Genomic DNA, 12,050 nt, shown 5'->3' with positions numbered 1-12,050 from the left:
GGCTCTTTTAAAAAACCCAACCAACATACAAACCAACAAAAACCAACAAGCCCACAATAAAAATATAACAAAAAAAATAAATAGGGGAAAAACTTTCTCACTATTTCCTCTCTCCCTACCCCCAGTACATTCTCCATCTCTTGAATATTACCTGACTTTGCTGACATTTGTTTCCCAATACTGAAATTCTGCCTCAGATATTGATTTTGCCCCATCCCCAGCAAGCTGATTATTGCAATTTCTTGTACTTTGTCTCCCTTTAGCTACTCATCAAATGGACAGACTCAGCTGACACAGCCCTGCAGGAGACACCAAGTATCACTTGGTGCCATATCAAAACACATCCTGAAATAATTCCAAAATAAGTACAAGCCTGATGCTATTCTTGTGAAATAACACCTGACTCTGAATCAGGTCCTGAGGGCCAGTTTCATCCCAACAAGTTTCAGGCACTTAACTCACATATTCTAGGAAACCTGGAGAGTGCAAGAAATGTTGGCACATTCCTGCCACAACCCGCTGCTGCCAGACCATAATCCTAAGAGAGCTAGAGCTTCTAAATGTCTAAGTATGGCCACCATTTAATAACAATATAAACCCTTTTTTTTTTCTTTTACTGGAAAAAATAAAAGGCAAAAAACCCCCACAAAACAGCCAACAACAACCCTCACCACACCTGCACGCAAGTTAAAAGCATAACCAGTTGTACTGCTGGCATGTTTCAAGGCCAAAGTGAGATGCCAGGCAAATTTAAGCGTGAAGAAACAGCTCCCTATCTTCCTACACATCCCAAAATCCATTAATAAATGACAGGGTGAAAAAGAATCCCTCATTTTGCCAGGAGAGCTCCAGCCAGGCAGCTGCCCACCCTGGCTGTGCCCAGCAGAAAGGCATTGGCTCAGCCCTGCTGCCCTCACACAGGGAGGTGCTGGTTTGGGCTGGGGAGGAGATCATTTTCTGCACAGCAGGCGGCATGGGCTGGTATTTGGGACTTTTGTTGGAAACAATGGTGGTAACAGAGGGATGTTTTCTTCATTTCTTGCACAAAAAAAAATTCTGCACATCATTCTGCAATCTGCCCTGCTTGCACATCATCGATGCTTTTTCTGCTTCTCACACTGGTTCTGTGTGGCTGGCATGGCCAGGAGGAGCTGCTCTGTGCCTGGCTAAAGCAGGAGCAGCTAAGCCCTCATGCCTGTGTGCTGCAGGGAGATGTCTGCACCCCACTGTACCCCTCACCTGTGGAAAAGCCCTGCACAGTGCCCAGGCGCAGCATGTCCCCCCACAAGGGCTGGTCCCCTCACCCTCACCCTGGAGGACTGGGAGGAAAAGCCAAAAGGCAAGCACAGGATATTTCCCAGTAGGGCAAAGCTGTACAGAGACAGCCATAATTCCCAGAACACCAGATCTCCTCATTTGCTGCCCCTCAGTCTCCTTCAGAGACATTTTATTATTCAGCAGATTCCTCAGCTGTGATAATTATCAACAATGACAGGCTATTGAGGACTTAAAGCTGACAGAGAGAAGCAATACAAATAAGATCTACGCAGAGGATAGACTATATTCAGGATTAATAGCTATTTTCCTAGTCCTATCATTACCTTGGCTTCCTGCTGCCCATGATGTCACAGATACTCTAGTACCTTGTCAATAGCTGAAGCCACAGCAAAATTTAGTCTGAACAAGGATGTGCAGAGGGAGAGCAAGAGACACGATCAAACCTCTGGCCCCACAAAGCAGAGCAGGGGCTGCTCTCAGCCATCCCCTTTACCATAAGGATTTCCAGAACTGAAAGCACCAGCAGTGCTAACTCCCAGTAGGAAGATCAGCTTTCATTTGGTCGCTGGCTAAAGAAACACTTCCCTACAGTATTGATAGCTCCAGCCTGGGGCTCTGTGTAATCCCTTGGAGGAAATTTAGTCATACACATACATCTTTCTCTCAACATGTCATGTTTTATAGGCCTTAAACGTAGGCTTCGATTCAACAAGCTCATCTTTCATTCAAAGAGTTGGAAATCACTCTAGCAAATAAACTATGAAAATTGCTCTTGCTTCCAGTCAACAAGTCACAGAATGCAATTACTTTGTACATGAGTTTGCTATTTCCCTTCACCAAAACAGGACAAAGAACTGGGCTAAAATGTAGAATATACTACAAAAAATTTCCTTTTCCTCTACAACATCCTAGACAAGTAGAGAACTGTTTGACACAGAGGAAAGCGATCAGAGCCCTGTGCATTTCAGTGGAGACAAGTCAATAGCAACTGAGTTATGGATGGACTCAATACCAATGCACCAGCTGTAAGCCACTTGTGACGGTGTTCACAGGGATCTTTGGATGAGGGAAGAGACGAGGATTTGGCTCCACATTTCAGAAGGCTTGATTTATTATCTTATTATATATATTACATTAAAACTATATTAAAGAATAGAAGAAAAGGTTCTCAGAAGGCTAGCTAAACTAAGAATAGAATGGAATGAATAACAGAGGTCTGTGTCTCAGACAGAGAGCCGAGCTAACTGGGCTGTGGTTGGCCATTAATTGTAAACATCCAAGATGGGCCAATCACAGATGCACCTGTTGCATTCCACAGCAGCACATAACCATGGTTTACATTCTGTCCCTGAGGCCTCTCAGCTTCTCAGGAAGAAAAAATTCTAAGGAAAGGATTTTCATAAAAAGATGTCTGCAACACCCACTAGACCACTCAGTGAAGCAGATCTGCTCCCAAAACCCTGCTCTTCCTGAGAACACTCCAAAAGTGTCCCCTCATGGGAGATAGACCTCTGGCTGCCAAGGGCCAACATCGAACAGCTAGTAGTAGTTTTTAGCCAGCCCCAAATGTTACACTCTCCCCAAAAGAGTGTTAAATTAGGGAGGTACAATGCACAACCTTATAAAATGAGGAGACATGAAATGATAGGATGACTGGGAAGGTTCCTAGGTACATAACAAGATTCCTGCTGAAGCTGCCAGCACTACCTCTGCAGTCCTGGCAGAGTCTGGAATATCAGCCACAATGACTAGATCTGACACAGGACCTGACCTTTAAATGGGTGCTTGGAGCAGGCGCTCGTCTCAGAGTTGCTGGGGACACTTTGCCACCTTTCCAGCAATGAACCACTCCAGAAAAATTAATTCTGTTGTCTTTCCACTTTCACAAATCCACATGGTCATTAAGAAAGTGGAATTGAAGTGTCATTCCCAAAGATTCTCAGGTGACTAAGCTAGGATGGCTAATGGCTTTTTAATATCTTTTTATGCCTTCAGGAAAAGTGATATAAGTAATGTAGTATTTTGTTTTACAGTTCTATAAGCCCATTTGTTTTCGTCTCATTTCAGAATCCCTCTTGGAGTAGCTCTCCAATTGGGCTTATTTTGTATTTGTTGAAATTTATATCCATTTATTGTCCTAGTAACAGGGTTGAAAGCCAGGAAGCATATCATCTTTCTGTTTCTGAGAAGTCATTTCTTTCTGGCTAACCTGGTCTCTCTGACCCAGAAGAAACTGTATCATCATTGAATTAATTTCCTCAAAAAGAGAAAAATAAGCTTAAAATGAAATAAGCCACAGGGAGCTGTGTGGAATAGGAATAACAGCAGACCGATATGTTCATTTTATGTAACTACTTCTGCTCTTTTATGAGCCAAATAAATTATTCTATTCTTCCAGTTCTTGTGGCTTGTTAAACATTAGAGGTGTTATTATAGCTACAGCTAGAAGAATCTTATTTCAGTACTATTTAAATATGTTTAGGGGTTTTTTTTTAAAGAAATGTATCAGGGCTTAGATAGAATTACTATTAAGAATAAAACAAAACCAGCCAAATATAAACTGGAAAAGAATTACAGTCAAATGAATTGCAGGAGGTAAATGTGTTTCATAGAAAGTAATACAAGTGCTATCATTCAGACCAGAGACTACATTAGAGGAATTAGAGACAGATTATTGCTCATTAGGATTTTATACAGAGACTTTTATGAACATTTAAGCAGGCTTGTCCTCCACATTTAAACATCCTCCTCAGACCAGATCAGAAAGTAAATACTAGTACACAATTATCCAGCATGCCTTATTTTCAAGCTCATGTTACAGGTGTCTTGCAACTTATGGCACTAAAGGACTAAAGCTGAATATTGGTTTCTATTTTATCACCTATTTAGAATGCTGAATTTGCCACAACCAGACATAACATGTTTTTCTTACCCCTGTGACAGAGTCACACACTTGTTCAGTGTCATGGGTTAATCCCAGCCAACAACTTAGCCCCAAACAGCTGCTCACTCACTCCCCTACCAGGGGAGTGGGGGAAATAATCAGAAGGGTAAAAATGAGAAGACTCAGGAGCTCAGATAGACACTAAAACAGGTAAAGCAAATGTTGTGAACACAAGAAAAGCAACACAAGGAATTCATGCCCATTTCCCATGGGCAGGCTCAGCCATCCCCAGCAAAGCAGGCTCCTCCACATGCAGAGTTTACTCAGGAAAACAAACACCCATTCTCAAGGTATGCCGTTCCTTCTTTGCCCAGTGTTATGTGCCGAGCATGATGCCATATGGTATGGAATATCTCTTGGGTCAGCTAGGATCAGCTGTCCCAGCAGTGTGCCCTCCAAGCTTCTTGCCACCCTCATCCTCCTCACTGGTGGGGTGTGGTGAGAGGCAGAACAAGCCTTTTGATAGTAGTCAGCACTATTGAAAATATCTCTGTGCTATCAACTCTGTTTCCAGCACAAATGCCAAACACAGCCCCATACCAGCTATTGTGAAAGAAAATTGACTCCTGTTAACAGTTTCCAGTGCCCCACAGGTCCCTTCAAAGGGAAGCACTATTGGCCACATCAGTCCAGAGACTACATGGGTTGTATGACTGTTATCAGGACTTGCAAGCATCTCCAACACACCATGAGACCTTCACTAGCAGAAGAGATTCTACCTGAAGAACAACAACTCACACAGAGGCAAACCTCTGAATATCACCACAAACTGGCACCAGTGGCTGCCTCTCTGGCACAGACACAGGAGCAATCCTTTAGGGTGCTGGCATTCTCCATGTTAGGGTTTTCCCACATAATTAATTACCTTTAGCAAGAAAAATGTGTTAGGCTCATTCTCTCTTCAAACTTCATGCTGGAACGTACCAAATGTTTAGATGCCAGCTACCAATGTTCCCTCCTGTCATGGTTTGAGCTGGGAGAGATTTAATTTTCTTCCTAGTAGCCAGTGTAGTGCTGTGTTTTGGATGCAGGATGAGAATAATGTTGATAACACACTGATCTTTTGGCTGTTGTTCAGCAGTGTTTCCAATAAGTTACTTACTCAGTTTCCCATGCTTTGCCAGTAAGGAATTGCTCATGAATCTGGGATGGGAGCATGGTAAGGACAGCTGACCCAAACTGGCCAAAGGGATATTCCACACCACAGAACATCATGCTCAGTCTGTAAAATGGAGTGAATTGGTTGGGATGCGCCAATCCATGCTTGAGCACCGACCAGGCATTTGTCAGTGAGTGGCATTTGTCTATTGAGCATTGCTTGTTTTTTCTCAGATTTTATCTCTGTCTCTTTTTCATTACAATTCAGAGATTCATAAAATAGTTTGAGTTGGAGGGAACCTTTTAAAGCTGTTATTCTACCATTATCATTATCGTTATTATATTTTGTTTTCTTTCAATCAATAAACAGTTCTTGTCTCAACCCACAAAGTTTACTTTTTTTTGTTTCTGATTCCTCTCCCTTGTGGGGGGCGGGGGAGAGGATGAGTGTCTGCATTATACTTTGTTCCTGGCTGGGGTTAAACCATGGCATCTCCAGGACATTTCCCTTCTGACAACTGCAGACCACAGACTACCCTGGCTCCAGGATGCTCCCACCAGGCATTTCCAGGATGCACGCAGGTCCAAACAAAGCTAAGGCTGTGCCAGCAGAAGGAGAGTCACACCTGTCTCAGATACATTTTTTCCAAGCAGTTTGTTTGTTCCTCTGTGAGAACATGTGCTGACAGCCTGTCTCTCTGTCTCATCTCCAGCATCACAGGCAAGGGTGTTGTGCTGCAAGCAGCAACAGTCTGCTGATAGCTCAGGCTTTTGCTGGTGATGTGGAGGGTGTGGTATTACTGATAACCCAGAGAGATGGTTCTCACAACATCTCCTTCTCCTTACTCCCATTCTTCCTTCAAAAAATTACCTACCAGTCTGTGGACAAAAAAAATCTCAGCATCCAGCTGACTGCTACTTAGGCCCTCTATAAGCAGAGACAAAACAAATTACTCCTGTTTCAAAGCTCACCCTCACAAAGTAAATGCTTATACCTTTCCTACCACCTGATTTCTCAATGGTCATTCCCACAGAGAGGAAATTATGGCCTTCCTCCCATCCTTCTGTGCTAACTGATCCTGTCAAACTGAAAATGGTCTGCTAAATGCCCTTCCAGAACTAGCCAAAGTGGAGTAATCCGATTCCTCCTTCCACTTATGCTATCTACACTTCTGCTGACCTGTTGGAGGTTTAATGATGTGGCTGCAGGGGATTCATATATGTCCTATAGGAAAGTTACTTCAGCCCCCCTTGTCTGTTAATCTTCTCTAAGAAAAGTAGCATGTTATGGTTTGTGAGCTAAACTCTGCCAGCTTTCACAAAAAATGCTGTCAAAGCAGCATTTCCATGAAATCCTGGTCAAGACCTTTTTTTTTTTAATCTTATGGTGACAAGTCAGAAAGCTTTATTCCACAGGATTTATAAAGCAGGTTAACCTTCACTGGCTCTGTATCTTTCTCTGGCCTTAACATACATACAAATGGGGTTAAAAGCTGTTGTATCAACAGTTCTTTATTACACTCCCTTATAAGCCATCACACGAGAGACAAAGTAAGGCAATGGCAGATTCACATTCTGGAAACTTGTACTTTCCATTGGAAAGTTGGAGTGCAAGAGCACCCTTGGCCATTGCAGAAAATGTCAGATGTAAGTACAATATTGAATTGCTTTGCATTTAAAATGTTTCACTTCAAGGGCACCGTACATAGTTTATGGTTCCATTTGCTTCGATGAATCTTCTGAGCAAGTACCCACAGTGTGGTTGTGCCACAGCTCTCCTCCATTTGACTCCAGACCTTGTTTTTATGATGTGGTTGGCTCCTAAGTACACTTACCCTTAAACATGTTAAAGAAAGAAGGATCAATACTAATTAGATCACTCTGGATTAAAATATCCCCGCCTGCCCAAAAAAACCTCCTATATTCTAATCTTGTGATTCAGTGTAATTATGTAATGCTTGTTCAGTGATGAATACACTGACAGGTTGCCATTAAAGCCAAGCTTGAGCTATTCTAGTCTGTAGCATAATGATCACATGTCCAGTAATAAAATTAAAGAAGCTTCTTGGAATTGTACCCTCAAGTTCTGAGAGTGTTTCTCAGACCACCTCTGCTATACAAAAGAAATGCCTCAAGAGAAAGAAGAGCTGTAGCATTTCCTACAAACATTTTTTGCTGCCGTATGCCTTTCTGCCTTTTTTTTTTTTCAAAATACTTCCATCTGCCTCCTGCAGAGCTTGCTACAGCATCCCTGTGTGCAAATAGCATGCTCCTCTATAATTAGCTTCCTCCTCTGCGACTTAATCAGTGATATTGTAAACCAGACACTGTGATAATTTGATCAGCTCAGTGGCAGTGAATTGTACCATGACTAAAAAGTCCAGGCTGGTTGTAACTGTAGGAGAAGCATCTGCTTAAGGGGAAGGGTGATACGGTCCTTAGGTTAAGAGCACATGGCTGCATTTAAATCCTATAGCTAATCCCAGCTCCTATTCCTCACAGACAGTCTCACTCCCCAGAGTAAAGAGGCACACAAGCTTTCTCTCCCTCTGTGGTATCATTGATTCTTAGCTACTCCATGCAATGCTTATGCAGGAGAGGGATTGCCATATCCACTCCAAATGAGATCACAGTCCCATGATTAAATGCTTTCTATGAAGTAAATCTGAGTTTCAGAGCTCTTCATGTAGGAGAGGACAAAATCCTACATTTCTCCTAGCTGTACAAGTGGATCAGAAGGTATCAAGAGAAGCAAGTTTTTCTCTTGTCCCAGAAAAAATGAAAAATTACAGTAGTGCTACTGGATTTGGTTGGACACAGTGATCTTAAAGGTCTTTTCCAGGCTCAATGATGATGCACACAAACTTCAAGCTTCACCCTGCACACCACACTCAGGGCAAGGTAGGCAAAAGGATGCCTTTACTGTGAATAAATGGTATTGCCTTCAAAGGATTCCCTCCCAACAGGTTTTTATTAGTGCAAAGCTGCTAATCCAGTAGGTTACGGGGCATGCAGAAATTAACACTGTATTTCTTTTGCTTTGGAGAAGATTAACGTTCCAAGACACTCAGAAGCTCTGTGGTTACTTTGGCCTCACCAGTTCCTCATTGAATCTACAACTACTAGTTTCAGGCAGCATGTTGCAATCTCCATGTAATCTTGAAACATGTGGATATTCATATATGTATAAATGGATTTGTTTGATCCTGCTTTCATCCCCTACATGGAAGACCTTGCAAAATCTCCAGCAGGTCTCTGCTTTGAAGGAGATAGCTTTATGTCCTCTGGCTTTGAGGACACCCATCCTAAAACATCCCCAAACCTCAAAGTATCCTTCTGCAGTGTAAGTTTTTGCTAGACCATTAGTTCATACAAATTGCACTCCCTGATCTGCCAGTGAGTACTCATGCTGGATTATGCACTTAATAGCTGAGAATTGCTCCCATAATTTGTCTTCCCAACCTGCCTGCCCCACATAAGCCTGATTTTCTGTGCATGGTAGCTCTGGGTTTGCCAGTGTGTGATTGCATGGAGGCAGCATGAGGAAGCTTGCCTTGCAGCACTTAGTGCCAAAGCTCTCCATCAGTGCTCTCACTGAAGACCTGAGCTCACTCCTTCCTGGGTATGAATTTCAGAGCATATGATATAAGTGAAGAAAAAAAAGCTGTGCATTTCTTCCCAAGGAATCCAACTGAGTCTATTCAGCAATGGAGTACCAAGATACTTCTGAGAGTAGCAAAGGATGAACTGGACAAGAAAAAAGGAACATGGTCTGTGTACACTCTGCCTGAACAGATAAGCCAAGCCATGAGGGGAAGGTGGATTGTGTTACATGTCTGGGAAAGCAGGAGAGAGATTCCCTGTCTGCAGTCAGGAAAGAAATATACATAGGCAACTGATGCAATGACACAGTGCTGTCCCAGCACAGGGGGGAAACACCCATGGGGCATCATACACAGATCACCTGATAGAGAGATAAATGGAATACGAGGGATAAATTCAATCTCCCTGTTCAGAGGTCAAATTCTGCTCCTGTGGACTCATGTAAAACAATTCTGGCTTCTTACCCTATCCACAAGCTGAACTGAAACCATATCATGCCCCTAAAGTGGCCCATTTTGTTCAAGGATTTGTCCTTTCCCTCGGGCAGCAAAACAAACAGTGCTGGTTGGATTCAGACCACTGGAGCTGCTGTTCACTCTGTGAAATGGCAGCAATAGGCTGCTCCCAGTGCACTGGGAGGGGTGGAGGTGCTCACAGTCTGCTCTAATGGCCTGAAAGAACTGTGGTGATAAATATTCAGTTTGTCTCTGTGAGGGGATAGGTAGGGATGTAAATGTGCAAAAGCACATTTATTATTATTTTTTATTATTTACCTAAAAAATGCTGCTGCAAGGATTCAGGGATGGACACAATTTCTCCCTGAATAGGGTCTTCCCAGGGACCCCATCTTGGGGTCCCAATGCACAACCTAAACCAGGCTCCCAGAGTTACTCTCAGGCAGACAGGAGCAGCAGAGAGTGGTAAAGCCTCTGTCTCAGCAAGCAGAATTGCAGCATGTCATGTAGTCCCCTGTGGCTTACAAAACAGACTAGATAAATCAGAAGCTTTTCAAAACCCACAGTATCTCCAGGAACAGGCACATTGCCCAATATGACAGTATTTTTTTTTAACTTGAGATTCTTGTCCTGAAAAATCTCTCCTAATTTCTGTGCTTGTTTTGTACAAATTCTGCCTTGCGTTCAGTGCTTGGATCCTTTGCCATGATGGGAGTGTGTTGCTGCAGAGCTTTGAAAAAAGCACTAAAGGAAATTAGAAGCAGAAATACCACTGAGAAATGGTGAGCTTGGCACTCCTAAATCCTTTGGCAGCCACTGGGAAAACTGCCCAGCATCAATGCAGACCCTGAATGCTCAAAGGACTTTGTTACTGAAAGAAGGATGTCTGCAGTAGGATGTCATGCTGGTGCATCTCCATTGTACAAAACACCAGCCAAAATGACAACTCAGCCCACCTCACTGACGAAAGGGGAAAAAGGAAAACTCAACCTGGGCAAAGTTATCTTTTCCCGTCTTTAACTTCAGCAAACAAATTGGAACCGAAGCAGAATATTTATGCATTGGGATTTCTAGAGAGGGTAAGGGTTTTCCTTGTAGTAATTCAGTCACAACAACAGCACCCCACCAAGTGAGCTTGCATATGGGCTAAGTACTGTTCCAAGCAAATACTTCTACTTAAGGGATGTTATGTGGGAGCACTTAGGAGCTCTCGCCAGCAGAAGGATCCAATTTTGGGTCCTTAAAGGATTCTTAAAATGTGTTCTACATATGCTTCCCCTTAAACTATTTGCCACAGAGCTTCTGCATAACTCTGCACCTTGCAAATGAAGAGCAGTGTTTGCTAGGATGTGTCTGACACCACAATTAAAATACTACTTGCAGCCATTTTTACATTTCAGAAAAGATACTGAAAAGTTGGAGAGGAAGCAGAATTTTGTAGTTCGTGGATGGAAAAAAATCTTGCATCAGTAGACTTAATTAGTGTACTTTGCTTAAATTTCCAAAACAAATATCAAAAGCTGACTTAAGAATGGAATAGTTTGATGTGGATAAAGTTCAGGGTATCTTCTGGATATTGAAGATACATTTAACTACTGGAGAAAGATGTAATAAGACAGTAGCTGAGACAGGAAGGGACACAAATTTAAATGAAAGAAGGTGCCAGTTTTAACAGTGATGGAGCTTAACTACTGTAACAAAATATTGGGGCAATGGCAGTGTCACATCATTAGATAAGTTTAAATCCACCTCACATCTCTTTCTGACAAATTGCTTCCAATACCCAGGGATTTCTCTTTGCAGAACAGGAGGACTACATATTGTTTTAAGGTCTTATTGGGGTGCAGACCAAATAACCTATGAATATCTTCTGAAATCAAAATATTTGCACTGAGGATCCTTGCTATACTCCATAAGACCCCCAGATCCCTGACCTAAATCCTCCTAGGATATTCAAGTCCTTAAGTATCCTGTCCTTCACTTGCCTGACACCTTGTCTCCATCACATAGCCACCTTGAGCACCACATAGAGAGGGATCCTCACTAGAGGGGCAGCTTTCAACCCTTTAACAAAAAAAAAAAAAAAAAACCCAAAACCTGTCAGCAGCCATGATAGAGTCACATAGAAAGCTGGGTTTCAGCTGAAATAATTGCTTCATTTTTCTTGGGACAATATCTTAAATCACAATTTTGCTAAAGCCATCAAGTACTACAGATAAAATCTTTTTTTCAGTTTGGAGTTGCCGGTTTTGGAGCCTGAATGCCTCAGGTTCCTTCAGCAAACACTAGCCTGAATGGTGGGAGTCTATTGACCAGGGAAGTCCCACAGCAAACCCTGAAACTGTGCTCCTGGTTTGGCAGGTCACTCCTCACACTCACATCCTTGTGTGGTGGCCATAACTTGTGCTGCATGGCAGGGGATCTGTTTCCTTTCAGGGCACAAAGATAGTTAATTTTGGCAGATAACCCTGGCTCTTCTCTGTCTAAATTCCACCATGTCATGACTCCAGTGTGAGATAAACATAAGCAAAAGATTCATGTGCTGTTCAGCAGCTACTGCACCACATTATGAATTCACCATATTCATTTAAGCAGTGCATTCACATGCAGTGTGGGATGCAAGTGCTTTACGTATCACACCACATTTTTATCACATACCACTCAGTCTAATT

This window comes from Zonotrichia albicollis, chromosome 5 (assembly GCF_047830755.1).
Source record: "Zonotrichia albicollis isolate bZonAlb1 chromosome 5, bZonAlb1.hap1, whole genome shotgun sequence".
Taxonomy (NCBI): Eukaryota; Metazoa; Chordata; class Aves; order Passeriformes; family Passerellidae; genus Zonotrichia; species Zonotrichia albicollis.
This window is presented reverse-complemented; position numbering follows the sequence as displayed.